This window comes from Ciconia boyciana, chromosome 9 (genome assembly GCF_034638445.1).
Source record: "Ciconia boyciana chromosome 9, ASM3463844v1, whole genome shotgun sequence".
Classification (NCBI taxonomy): Eukaryota; Metazoa; Chordata; class Aves; order Ciconiiformes; family Ciconiidae; genus Ciconia; species Ciconia boyciana.
In genome coordinates this window covers 3,570,282-3,585,082 of record NC_132942.1, presented here as the reverse complement: position 1 = coordinate 3,585,082, position 14,801 = coordinate 3,570,282, and the positions used below count along the sequence as shown (strand labels likewise).

The 14,801-nt window shown below is 40.6% G+C and overlaps 1 long non-coding RNA gene across 1 annotated transcript; it reads right to left on the bottom strand.

Moving 5' to 3' along the window:
* Positions 1-823: 823 nt before the first annotated feature.
* On the bottom strand, positions 824-14,693 carry LOC140657074 (uncharacterized). The gene is made up of 4 exons (XR_012044203.1): positions 14,580-14,693; positions 11,734-11,826; positions 8,803-8,952; positions 824-6,425 (listed from the first exon to the last, which is right to left on the bottom strand). It is a non-coding gene; the product is annotated as an uncharacterized lncRNA (long non-coding RNA).
* Between the last annotated feature and the right edge of the window lie 108 nt (positions 14,694-14,801).

Below are 14,801 nucleotides of genomic sequence, written 5' to 3'. Positions count from 1 at the left end.
CATAGCTATGATACCGTAGTCGTGTTTGAATTATGTTTCTCCAGTATTCATGTCTAAATTAACTGAATGTAGTATGAATTAATGACATGCTACAGGGATTAGTATACACAGATAACGTGGGGAATCTGCATAATAATGTAAGATTAGGGAAAACATGCAAACGTGCATTTCTGGGAGGAAAATCTACTTAGAGAACGTAAATTACAAACAAAAAAAAACCTAACAGAAAATTAGTAGGTATTTTATAGTTATCTAGCTGCTTTCTGTTACCAGCCCTGATTGATGATGGGTCTGCAGCAAGATGAACAGTTACTCATTAACAGCCGAGTAACTACAGGGTGATTCAAGAGGCCAGGCAGCATCCTTGATTGTTGGTATTCACTGGGTGTGAACTGAGGTTAAATATCCTGCAGAGGCGGTAAAAGAAGCTGCAACTAGAAAAATACCTAGTGGAGGCGAGCTAAACTGCTGTTCCACATGTTTAACTGAAACGGGTAGGATTTGGGGTTATATGGAAACTGTGTTATTGGGGCTATATGGAAAACATTATTGGGGCTCTCTTGTCGATCCTGTATTTTTTGGGAGAAGCAATTTCTGCCTGATCATTACGTTATCTGGTATTGCGAGGTGTCTGTAAAATATTTGAAGCATCTTGCTGAGCAGCAAAGCTAATACAATAAGGAAACTGGAAAAGTTCATGAGCGGTGAAGCCTAGAAGCCTTTGTTTATCATAGGAATTAGGAAGCAAACTCCAATTCTTATTGCAATAACTCTTCATATTTGTTGTCACATATTTAAAATTTTTTTTGTTAGCTTTCCTCTGTTGCATTTTCCAGGTGGTCACTGACATTGCTAGGAAAAAAAAAAAGTACAGACACCCCAAGCTAGATAGTAGGATGTGCTAGAAAGCTATGAAAAGCCTGGAATGTTAAAAAATTAAACAATGTTAAATAATAAAGAGCCCTATTGTTACGTTTAAGTTTAAAATAAATATTTCTTTTATTTTGTGGCTTTATAACGTGATATGTATTTGAATTCAGCAATTACAATATAAAATCTTGAAATATGAGCAGAGTTTTGGATAACATTTCATGGCAACAAAAAGTAACACCATCAAAATTAGGACAATTTGGGCACATCTTAATTTCTTCCTATTTAGTCTTGCATCGTTTGTTAAACTTAAGCATCAGGACAGTGCAGCCCTTCCAATTTTGCTCTCTTGCCTGTGCCTTGCTGCCAGCCCGTTTATGCCGGAGCGATGCCCCTGCTGTGGCAGGATTAATAAAGCGTTGACAAGCAGATACTAACTGTAACAGCTGTTTTATGGGTTATCAAGTGTGGGTGTGAAAAAGCCGCACTGGCCCTCTGAAGAAAGCAGATTTACTGTAGATAAACCTTTTATGACATCACGTGGGTGTAGCCAACACTTCAGAATGCCTCATAAATTTGTAAGTATTTGTAAAGTGTATGTCTTACACATGGCTCATCCTTACCAACACTAGGCTAGTACAGCTCCATGCCCTGTGCTCAAATACCGAGACAATCAGAAGAGATTACATCAAGATTTAAATGCTAGGCTATTTTTAAAATCTCTTCCTCTCCTAATGCATTTTCCCATATAATCCTATCTAAAAATTTATTTTGGGGGCTCGGGGTAAGTAGGGAACTGGGGGCTTAAAGTCACCAAATCCAGAAAAAGCTTACATGGGCTAGGGGTTAGAGTTAGAGCTCAGAAAAGCAGATTTCATTCTCTGCATCCCAGCTCAGGAAATGGAAGAGCATACCTTGAAGATCCCAGAAAGAAAAACAGTATCTATGAGACTCAAAAAAAAAAAAAAAAAAAAGGTGTGAAAGGGAAGCAGAGATAGCAAATCCTTCAAGAATAAATAACACAATATTTTCCATTTAAAGTGGCCAACTGGATCTGACACTAGCCTAGAAGATGTCTGGATCGTGTTCCTTCCTTGCTGTGCTGAGATGGTTTGGGGTAAATAATCTCATTACTGAACACGTCAGATTCCTCTTCTGTGAAGTGGTATTGACTTTGCAAAGCCCACTGAGAGCTACTGATAGCAAATGCTGTGCTAGAGTTGGTATTAAAATTTGATGTATTCCCCATAAAAGACTGGCATTTGAATTCTTTTAGAAATGTGCTCACTTTGTTCAGATACAAACAATTATCAGGTTTTAAAAGAGTAGTCAGAGAAGACCTTATAATCAACTAATCTCTGCTGTTAAATGCTCTGCCCCCTGGAAATTAGTAATTATTTGCCTATGTGCCGTATGCCTCCCGCTACTCTGTGGAATTAGCAAATATAACACCATCGAAAGAGGAAATCGTAACACAAGCAGGAACCTCCTTGCAGGAAGAAAACTGGGAAAATAAAAAGGTGCTTCTGTGAGCAATATGGAAATAACTGCTCAATTCAGAAATATCTGTTGCGCTTACTGATGCAGCTGAAGGCACGTCCAGATCGCAGCATCACCAGCCATGGGCTAAGCAAGAGGATCTAGCACCATGAGGCCAACCACGCAGCTCAAACAGTTCTGCTCTTTGCCATCAGTTTCTATCTGTTTGTTCTTAATGATTTTCTGCAGAGGAATTAATATTAAAATTGTTAAGTGTTTTATTGCATATATGGATAAATGTTTAAGAAACATGTCACAGTTGCTTAACTGCAGAAGTGTATTTTCCAAGCGAAAAGATTGATTTTCAGAGACTGCATTAGACAAAGAGTCCCTCATGTCAAGTATTATTTTGAAGTGTTGCAAACAGATCTCCTTCCTTGTTAGTTGTGGGGTGTTACTGATAGTAAAAGCTGTACATCTTAAATCTCTGCTCAACGGCATTCTTTAGATTTAATGGAGAAAAAGTTGCACCAGCTGTTGAAACAAAATAGTTATTTTCCTAGTGTAAGTATTTTGGACTCATTGGTTAATTCTTTCCTTTGTTCTGTTGCATAGAAAGCTTATGCAGACTGTGATGAGACAAAATTACATCAGATATACAAACATCCTCTCAAAATTCAGAACTCAAATATTCCCTTGAGTCACTTCAGTACAGCTGCTAATTATCTCATAGAACGTGTTTTGCTGCAGTTTGAAGAGCATACGATGCCAAAGGAGGAACTGTTCAGTAACACCGTAGGCTTTACTTCAACTGTGTGAACGTTTCTCCAAACCAGAAGTCCCTACCTTTTTATGGGCGGGAAGGATAAACTAATAGTTAAAGTAGAGAGAAACAGCCAGTGCAGGAGCCATTCCTCCACTGAGAGCTCATAGAGGAAATATAGTGAAAGTTTTCCTTCCCTGACAAAGGGAAACAGGGAAAAGGGACTGATATGTCTTGTCTCATGCAGCGGTAGGCTAAGACTTAAGCACCACGTATCAGGTTCCCTGGCAAAACCTGTTGCCATTAAAGCCATGTTCTGCTTTGTTCTGAGAGAGGTGGGATGTGCGATATTCTGAAACTATTAACCATCCTCTTTTTCATTTCCATACACCAGGTAGAGAAGCTTCAGTATGTCTGAAATGATGTTTCAGTAGTTGAATGCTGAAAACTTGAAAAACTGCGATCTCAGTGAGAGATAAATATGTGCAGTTAATAAACGTATTATTCTTTCATTAAGCCCTAGAAGCAAATGCAGCGTTACTGAAGATGGAAACAATTTTGTTGATATCACTGGAGTTGAACACACTTAAGCCAGAATGAAACATAAATGTCCACATAATCCTCTGTGACCTCTCAATTATTCCCATGCAGCATACCAGTGATTTCACAGATTACACTGAAGGGAAGTGTAATTTAAACTTTCTATGGTATGTGTGCTCGTCCCTTTAACTTTCTTATTCAGTAGTCATTGAGGCAAGTTAATCTGTAGTGTATTTTAGTTGGAGTAAGGGTTGCAGCAGAGACACTTGGGCCCATTGTGAGCCTGTGTGTTCTTTCCAGTACTATTTTCCATAATGATTTCATCCCTATCCCAGTGTCTGATTATTAGAGGAATAGCCTCTGTATGCAGAAGACAATGTATTGATTGCTAGCTGTGGTGGAGCTGCGTGGGAGATGAGTGTTATGTAGCTACAGCTGGAGCTTGCTGGAGTAGAGAATCACTAGTACAAAACGTTTGCTGTAACTTTCCATGGATAAAAAACATTTCAGTAATAAGATACAGGATTCCCAAAATGTAGCTTAGACAAGTTTCACTCAAATATTTACAGTTAAGTATAAATATTTTCTGAGATTTAGGAAAACCTATCAGTGTCCACTGCTGCTTGTAAAATTCATGCCTGTACTCTTGGATTTTCTTTTTCTGTCTTAACTATAGTAAGTAAAATCCCTGTCTTAACAGAAAGTTTGTTCTCTGAACTTTTGAAATTGGTTGCCATCCAAAGAGTAACATCTTGTTTCCTGGAATGGGCAAAACATTCATTGATTTTTACCAGTATCAATGTTTGGTTTGGATTGTCTGCCTTAACTCTACCTCTGAAATCATGTCAAACCCAGCCCCCCTTGTTACACCATTCTTAATACTAAACCAGCTAGCTTGTGCTTGTTAATATCTACTCTTTTTTAAACATGTGCAGTCAGATTACATTGTCCCCCTTCGGTGTTACATAAAATCCACAGGTGTATAGTCGAAAAAAGGTTCACTGTAGGGTGGCATGTGAAATATATTGGCATGAAGAAACACCCTTTTTTAACTGGGTTGGTCATATGATTGGTATTTGGCAGAGACTCATAGCATGACTCAGTGAAATCTTTTAACAGTGAAGCTTCTCATATAGTAAACATTCCCAAGCACTAGACTGTATAGTTTTATTTCACTGAAGTAAAATCCCATTATATTAAATTATAATGTGGAGACACTCTCTACATTAATTTAATGGATGCAGCTCTTCAAGTTCTCACCATCTGTTCCACCCTTTAATTACAAAAAACAAAAAAGTACAATTCACAATCCCATCATAAAAAAAGAGGACTAGAAGTGATTTGGACGCACAGGTACGTATTATACTCCGACTGCCAGCATCTGTTACGTACATGGTTTCACTTGACAGTAAGCTGTACTTTGCTGGTAGCACCCCAACTTTAAAAATATGTATTGGCAGTTTCAAGTCGATAAATGGTTAGTCACTGCCTCACCTAGAAATCTTATTGTCCAGTGCTGTGGTTCTGACTGCACCTTAGATACAGCTGCTTTTCAGGGTAAGTGAAATTACCTTTGTGCCTGCGAGCCATGGAACGCTGCAGAATCTACATATGCGGTAAGTGAAAAGCCATGTTAGAGATACTCTCTGTCAGTATTTTTTAGAGAGGCTATCCTCTCTAAAAGGAATATATGTATTTTTTTCTTCTGGATGATACGAAGAAAGCATTTACATTTAAAAAAGATGAGCAAAATGCAAGTATTTGCATTCAGTGACACTGCCCAGAAGCTCTTTCATTCACAGACATAAGAAAATAGTGAATATGCTCACCTAATAGTTATGACTTTTCTTGTTAAAGATACCATATACTTTGAAGACAGTGTATTTCAGGTTAAAAAATCTAGTCACATAACTAGCAAAATTAATACTAGCTGTAACACTTCACAGAAGGGGAAGTGGGAGTTGAAATGGCCCTGAAAATCTTTAAACAGATACAAGACACATCTCCTGTCTCCTGATCTCTTCACGAGCCCATGGTGCCTCCTGCTATACTGGTTTCATAGTACAGAGTAAGAGCAAGAGTTATTTTCTTGAACACAGAAGTGTATTAAATAGTCACATAAAACCAGAAGAACTTGTTTTGGAAGAAGTCAGCCCTATCTCAAGGCTACTGTAAACTACACACCTTTATTGTGGAAATTCTTTTACTTGGTATATTATCTACACGAATAATTCTTGATAGATTTTGGTACATTTGCCTGACTATCTCCGGTTGGACACTGTCAAAAAATTAGAGCAGTAGTAGCTGTACGAATAAAGTTTTTTGGACTATAAGAAGAATGAATATGAATTATTTTCTGCTGTAATAGATACCATTTTTTAAGGGAAATGTAACTATAGTAAGGACAGAGAGGGCAATTTATGAAAAGGTAGATTGAGGGACTTCATCTAGAAACAGCTGCAACACAAGAATGGTAGGTTTAACACTTAACGCTGTTGAGACTGATTCGTATTATAGCTTTGGTGCCCTGGAAGGTGCTGTTTCTGAAATAAACATTCTTCTGAGAAAGTTCAGCCAGGTTTTTGTAAGATTATTTTTGATAGTAAAACGTGAATCAAAATTAAACTTGCTGTGCAGTGTCCCAAAGCACTGGGACGTGATTCCGTGACAGAGAGCCTCCCTTGTGAAGCTGGCAAGCTTCTCCCTCATTCTGGGTGACCGAGATCAACCACTGTTGTAATAGACCCCGCATCGCCTCTCCACTCATTCAGTCCTGTAATAAATATACATTCATTATGGAACTGAAAAATTCCAGTTGCTCAAGTTAATGACAGTTTTCTGAAACCAGTTCTTCTCTCTGATAATATACCTGATATCATTATTTAATTATGGAGTAATTATTCATCCAATGAAAACAGCAGTCATAATTTCATTGATCTCTTCAGTTTGTAAACTGAGGAGGAAAACCACACTGGCGAAGCGTACGAACTAACATTAGGCTTGTGCTAGATATGTACACCTGAGACTAAATCTCTGTGTACCACGGCAGCAAGCAAGGTTAGTACTAGCTCCTGTCTTTGAACACACAGAGACTGACAGCTTTGGGATGCACTTACTGCCTATGAGTGAAATTCAGCTAGTTATTCAGCTGACACAGCTTAAGTTCAGCACGCACTTGGGCAGCCCAGCACAAGCCCAGCTTTTAAGCCTGCAAACTTTTAGGATTTGTTGGCTTGGGCTTCCAATAGCTGGGTGCATGTAGCATCTGTATGACAGACATGCCATACAATATAGTGGACATGTGCACTCTACTTTGCCAGTGAATGCACTCAGCAGTTGTCACTAATGCTATATACATCAAAAAGGAAGTCAGATGCTCTGTCAGTAAGATCCCAGTTCCAGTTGAAATGCCGAGAGTTTTGGCATTACCATCTACCAGTGAGATTAACGGGTCACCCTTCATGGCCATTTCTCGTCCTTTTGCCAAACACGAGATTTTTATTAGTCAAATTTATAACAGTGTATTTTTTATTTTCACGTTATTTATCTTATACACAACTTCAGGGAGAAAAGCCTCTCAGTTTTGAATTATGTTTCCAGAACTTATGAGGTGTTGTGGATTACTTGGCTAAATCCAATTCAGTGAGGCTGAAAAGGGGGAAGAAAGGAAGTTATGCACAGGAAAAGGGATAGAGGAGAAGAGTGGCAATCAGGAAGACTGATGCTAGCTTTGGTGGAAAAAAGATGTTGATCAAGGAGGGAGGTGACAGCATGCAATGAAATAGGAGAGGAAAAAATAAAATGTATTATTCAAATAGAAGAGATCAGGGTTTGTTGTTACTGTGATCACTGGGAGAGCTGGGCAGTTTGTTACAGCTGAAGGGAGGTATCTAATGTTCTCAGGCTTGACCACTGCCTCTTCCCAACCATTTTTCATCCTTCCCAGATCACATGAGTTTGATGGATATGACGAGGAAAGGTTGGGGAAAGGTGACCTGGCTCAGGACTGGAAGGGTAAATAGTCTTGGCTAGTAAAAACGGAGACAGTACTTTGCCTATGAACACAGTGTTACTAATGAGGAAGCTCAGGTTTATCAAGTGTAGCTCCATCCACCTGGGGATATTCTCTTTCCAAGTAATTTACCATTGTTATTTTGTTTTGCATGTTTATATATTTACTATTATTAATCTCACAACTATTTTGACTGTCACTGAGTTGGCATGACTAGTAGTTTCTGCTTGGGCAATATACGATTACCAAGGATGCTTACGCTCGGGACTGAGGTGTGCTGACAACACATGACTTTATAATGCCAAACCTGAGTCAGTCCATGCATTTTTATTTCCTTAATGTCTTTATTTTCATGAAGATTAAACTGGCTCTCAAACTTTCCTTAAAAAAGAAGAGACGGTTCTAGCTAGGCTCTGTATAACCCAGCTACAGTAGTGCAAATAATTTCAGGTTGCTACAGCATGTTCTTCCACTCCACCCTTAAAATAAGGCTTTTGGTGAGAACACTGTTATGTAAGGCTGCAAACGAGATTTGGAACAATAATAATTACCCAACTTGCCACCTATTTTTAATACCTAAGATGGAAGGCACTGAAATTCTGAATGATAATATTCAAAGAGCAAAGCACAGCAGTGAATCCACCTATTACAATGAAATCTGACTCAGTATTAGGTTAAAAATAAGGTCAGGTTATTATTTGTAACTAGCTATTAGTAATAATACACTTGTTAACCACAGTGAAGCGAAATCATGATCTAAGAACAAGTGTGCCTGTGCAGTGAATATATCACGGTTCTCCTTTGTCCTTTAGCACATACACAAATAGATTTCAAAAGAAAATCTCCCTTCCCCAGTCTCTCTATTCAGAGGAAGCATTTAAGCAGCAGCCAGGACGCAGCACTGCTTGGAAGTGAGCTTCAGAGCTGATGCTGAGCTGGATGGCACGGCAGCAGTTTAGTCAAGCCATCTTTAGCAGATTGTGTGTACCCGTTTTGTCATGCAAAACATCTGTGACATCTCCAGAACAACACGGATATTATATTAACACGCTTTAGAAGTCATGAGTACTCCCCAACTGGGTTCATGCTTCCTTCACTACAAGATACTGGCAGTGCTATGAAGGAAACATACATTTACCTGGCAGGAAAGTGAGGGAGGAATACCTCACATTTTCTTGCTGCAATCCTTTTTTGCAGTCTTTCTATAGCTTAACTCTCTAGTTGCTTGGCCCAGATGAAGGTCATTATGACAATAACTGTGATGTGGTATTTACTGAAGAGTAGATATCTGGGAAAAAAATAAGGCAATAGCTATAATATGCAGAGAATCTCATTTACTCACTGAAATAAATAGGCTACAGAATGGCTACATCAGTTAGGTGTTGCCTGGCTTAAGTGTAACAAGATCTCCAGGAGAAGACAAGAGAAAGAGGCACAGAATAAAGGTAAGGAAGAGTCCTGCTTATTGGTTGAACTGCATGTGTACTACTTTGCAAGGGCACAGTTAAAGAGCAGAAATGTTATGATCAGCATAGGCAAAATGTCTCAAAGAGCTCAGGCTTAATATCCCTAAGTCTGCAGGTACAGCATTTGGTCCTCCTGGATTTAAAGGCATTTAATAGGATCGCAGTCTCGTTCCAAGGAAAACAATCCTCATTATGGCCCTGAAGCCTCCCTGGCTACATTAGCCAGCTGCCTTCTTTTGGATTAGTTACTGCATTTTGCCATAAGTCTATTCACCAAGATGAGGAGAGAAAATACATCCTGCAGAGGTTTCAGCCATAATCCAGCTGTGACATTGTGTCTGAGATTTCACAGAAGTCAGCAGTACAGCCCCTTGCTAAGATGTTGCGACTTCAAAAAAAACCACCTCTTACAAGTCAAGTCCTACATTTTTCAAATTCCTAAAGCCAGCCATCTGAAAGCCAGAAACCATGGTTTCTCCGTAGTGTGCTGGCACAAAAAGCAGATATATATCTATCCGAGGCCTAACGCAGGAAACATTATGTAGGAATTGTTTGTACAAGGCAGGTGGGATGTGCCAAGTTTGTGTCATTTATTAAAAAAAAACACTTTGGATCATATTATCTCCATGACAACTGCTTGCATATATTAATAACTTGTTGTGTGCTTAAACGTAGCTTATGGAAAAGACTGAACACTAGGAGAGCTTTTCCAGAGAAGGGACTTGTAACATGCGCTACGCTGATCAGAGCGCCACACCAGCAATGAGCAAGCCTAAAGCCTCCTAGCACAAGCTGAGCAGGACATTTCACAGGTGGTTGCATTATTTCTTTAAAAGGAAGGAATTTAAGCATGTGCCCAACTATCTATTGAACTGGGGTCTCTACTCTCTTGACTCTAAATGCTTCTGTCATGTTTGGCAAGTTAGATAACTTCAGTATCTGTTTCCTCAACGGGGCTGAAATCATGTATTTGTCCATCTGGCAACGACAGCGATACTTTGTCCTGGCAGTGGCAGTATTTGTAAAGTGCTCTAAAGATTAGAGCTGTTAGATGATACGTAGCATTTTCAGGACTGAGGAGGAACGTGGCCACGTGCTCAGGTGCACAGTGGTGTACCTACTTCACCCGTGCTCCTGCCCAGCCAGCCAGGAGACAGCACTGGGCTGGATGCACAAGCCAAGAGCGGCATTCAGTGCCACACTCGTGGGGAGAGAGTAGGACACAAAATATTTGCAAAATATTAAAAACCTAATGTTTGTGAATGAGCACTCTTTTCCTAGCTTTTTAAAGATTCTTGACTCTGAAATATCTATATCCATAGTGATTTGGAAAGGTGATTTTCACAGTTACTTTGTAACTTCTTCTTCTTTCAATAAGACTGTATGCTTCCTGCTTTCTCTACAACACCAGAGTGAACTATGAACTAGCAAATGTCAAGTAATATGTTTTGTGGTATATAAGGTGATTAATAATGAGATTCCACCCTTTACAGAAGCCATTTAATCAAACTTTTAAAGTGAGTAGGCCTCTGTTGATAGTGGTATTACTGGTGTCACTCATTTTGTCAGGCACTATCTGGACTCTGGAATGAGTCAAATGTACAGAAATAGTATTTGTTCATGCTGATGTAACACAAATATCCAATGTAAATAGCTTCTCTTTCAGTTCTCATCTTTTGCAATTGTTCTACTAAAGATCACAAGATTTATCTGACTTAATGGGATTATTAAGACATGAAACATACAATGTTTTGTCTCAGTAAGTGGCCAGTATTTGAATATGCGAGAGATTACATGATGTATACTTCTGACTTCATCTCATCAGGAGAAGTCCCTTTCCCCACAGACGCAGTTGACTTCTACACTGAAGTACCAGTGTCTATACTCTTTGCTTACAAAAAATGTACTAATCAAGGAAGCCAGCCCTACATCAAAAGGTGGCAACTCATTATTACAATATTGCATAGCCTTTTAATTCTGCATTTAGTATTAAAACACCATAGCAACAGACACTTCAGACATGCATTGACAGATAATTTAGAACCAGTAAAATATTCAGAGAGGTAAGTGTGAAGAAAACTAATTTACGTGTTCCTTACTCTACAATGCTTAATCAACACTACATTCACATAGTTGTAGGATGCCTGGCAATATAAATCTGCGTAGTTTAAGCACAAATTTATCTCTTACACTACAATGGAAATGTTGGTGTTACTGCAGTAACTGATAAGATTATTGCAATTGCTAACACACACGTCAATGAGTTTGGGATTCACTTCAGACCATTACAGAATTAGTTGGCACTACAGGTGGTTTTGCAAAAAAGCTGAATAACCTACCAACTCAATGCATGTAAACGTAAGCGCAGTCAGCTTGAAGAGTTAACCTTTTTAAGGAATGCTGTACATATGAAACACTTGTCACCGACTTAAGTGCCAGGATCGTGTACAGCAGTATGGACTATCCTTGACTCATCATGGCAGCCACACCCAATCCATCTCCTTAGTTACAAACCACACACACACACAAAAGCCTGGCATAAATTCGCGTACTAAATACGGAGTATTATTACTGCCATCTCACAATTCACAGCTTAATCTTACCGTATATCTGAAGTACTGACAAACCCCCAACTTATGCAACACAGCAGGTATTCTTTCATTATTTCACTCTCCTTTGAAGGCTCAGATAACTATCTAAGAAAGAAGAGAAAAGCAACTGTGATTCTCTAAACTATTGGTTATGACTCTCAAGCAGGAGGAAGGAACGAGATCTGACTTCTGATCCACACATTTCGACTATTCAAAAAAATACGAGGACAAAATACAGAGCTAATGCTTGGGATGGAGACGGAAACCAAAATTTTCCCCTTCTCTGTGAGTGTCCTGAATTTCTTGTGCCGAGTCCTGAATTCTCTCCTAGTCAATGGCATGGCTTCAGCTGCAAGCAGGGAGTGCTGAATCACCTACCCCTTCTGAAGTGAGGTTTGTCCTGGCAGTTAAGAGCTACGACTGAGTCTTTTCAAACAAAAATGGTTCCTTTCTTAGGTGAGCACTTTAACACTATGCTCCTGTGAACCAACGGTGGGTTTGGGAACCATCACACTTGCTCTTAAGACAGCAGTGATCATTATGGCAACCTGTAAGGAACCCTGTCTAATCCACACTAGCTGTGCGTTCCCCACACCTATCAGATAAAACATCACAGGACTTTGGTTGTAGTTTCATAAGCAACTAAGCCAGGTTAATAGTTTCCTGCTGCCGAGAAGGTTTTATTTCAGCTCTCACTTCACCTTCCCTATACCAGGAAGGCAAACGCAGCCGGCAGCGGGCAATGCAGTCCTGCCCCATTTTGAGCACTAGGATCAGTCCCCAGCACACCCTCTTTTTCAGCTGGGTCAACTGTCTGTCACAGAGAGCCCAAGAGTTACAGCCGATAACCCAAACCAAGGCCCTGCCTTCAGCTGAAGGCTGGACCAGATGATCTCCACAGCTCCCTTCCAACCTGGCCCCTTCTGTGATCCTGACCCCACGCATCCCCTCCCGTGCCAGCTCAAAGCATTTGTACACCCACATAAAGAAGTGGACAAGGGTACAGATGCAGCAAAGAACATTCTTTCAAGCAGATCAGGTTTTTTTGAACACTAATTTTTGCTGGCAACAGAGGGGGAAAAATGTTGAGAGGGGACTGCCACCACTCCCCTCTTCCTGTCAGCCTGAAGTGACCATCATCCCAGAGCAGAGAACACCTCATTCTGGATCACGGTTACACTCTGACAAGGCGCTGAAGCACTCCTTTCTCTTGAGACTGAGGCACAGAGTAGCAAAACTGTAGGTTCAGATTTTTCTGAATGGTGTGGCAAGTAAGTAAAAAAATAACAGTAATTAGTTATTTTTTGTAGACAGAAGCATAATTAACTGTAAGATTGACACCATTAGGAGTTCAAAGATGCAGTCTACTTGAGTTTCACCAAAAATTTCACTATCTGTATGGAAAATACAGAGCTAAATGTGGTGTTAAAACATCTTACTATACCAGAAGGTCAAGTTATTAGGGAAAATAAACTTTAGCTTGGCAAGTTACACAAGAGGTGATGGTATGGCTTCATGTTCTTTGCATTTATTTGTTCAAGATTATTTGGGGAGTATTAAGGAAGATGTGCTACTAAGTAAATTCAGGAAACCTATTGTTTTTCAATGAATAACACTTTTCCTTCTACAACTTCTAAGTACAAAACTAAGAACATCTGAAGATGGAAACCTATGTAAAAAGTGCAAAAACATTCTGGAAGAAAAACAAAACACCTGAGTTAGGTCATTCAAACAAACTGATGTCTACTAAGAGAGCATGACACCAAGAAGCCGAGACTGACCTATGAAAGCAAACATTCTTTTCCCCTTACTCACTAGGTAATTGTTAATTTGCTTCAATAGTAGGCAAAGAACTTAACAATTTAGACTCTGTATTAGGCAAACCCTGACTGAGACAATTAACTAGGAAAAGTCCTTGTTGATTTGATAATTTCAACATGGTACATTTTGTCCAAATTTTGACCCACTTAAGTGAAAGGGTATTTTTTTTTACTGATCATTTCATGTCTTTTGGAAGTTACTTAAGGGAAATCTTGCATTGACTAATACCTCCATAATTTAAGATGCAAATTGCAATAAAATACATAATCTGTTACAGATCACAGATGCATGTTTCTTTCATTTCTTTTTATTGCATCTTGTTTGCTCTATCTTACCGATATCTTTTCCTTTAGGTAGAAAGCAAGTGTGTCTGAGTACACTAAGCTAGCTGAGGTCCACCACTAGTTTCCTGTATTTTGCTGAAAGCTTACGCTGCACCTCACTTATTCCTTCTCTCTTAAAAGGTTAAAATAATAAACCCAAGTCTTCCAAGAACTCTTTCAGTATCAACTGCTTTAAAGAAATGCAATACAGCCTTCTTAATCTAAGCACTACATGGTGGTACAACCGAAATAGTATTTAACACTCATGCTTGAGCTGAAAAGATTTATTTCTGAATACCCAACACCAGCAAGTGCCCTCCACCTCCTTCTTCCCAGGGGGACACGGTAATAGTGCTCAGGACTACAGGGAGAAGCACAAACACTGCAAAGCCAGATGAAGCGATTACAAGCATCCCCTCCCCCGGCCCCCCAGCAGATATTTGGCAGGCCGGGCGCCCTGTCCAGACTGTGCCCCCCAAGGAGCCGGCGCTCAGCACACCAGGGACAGGCCGCCTCGCTACCCTCATGGCTCTCCCGGGCAGGAGGTGCAGGCACCGTCAGGCCAGGCCAGGCCGGTGACAGCGGCCCCCTCACAGCAGCGCCTTTCGCTCCCGCCTCAGGGCTGCGGGCGGGGCTGCACCACCCCCTCAAGCAGAGCCCCACTAAGGAGGGCGCCAGCCCTCAGCGCTGAGCGGTACCGCCGGTCTCACGCACCCCAGGCTCAGCGGAATGCCGAGGTGGCTGACGCCGGCTGTCCCCCACCGGGACCGAGAAGCGACGCCGCGCCTCACCCAGCGGGCGGGAAAGACCCTTCCCAGCAGCCCCCTGCCGCGCATGCGCCGGCAGCCCCTCACCCGCAGAGCGCAAGCGCTGCCTCCTCACCCGCCCCCGCCGCTTTGTGCCGCGCGGGGCCGCGCAGGCGCAGACGCGCCTCGG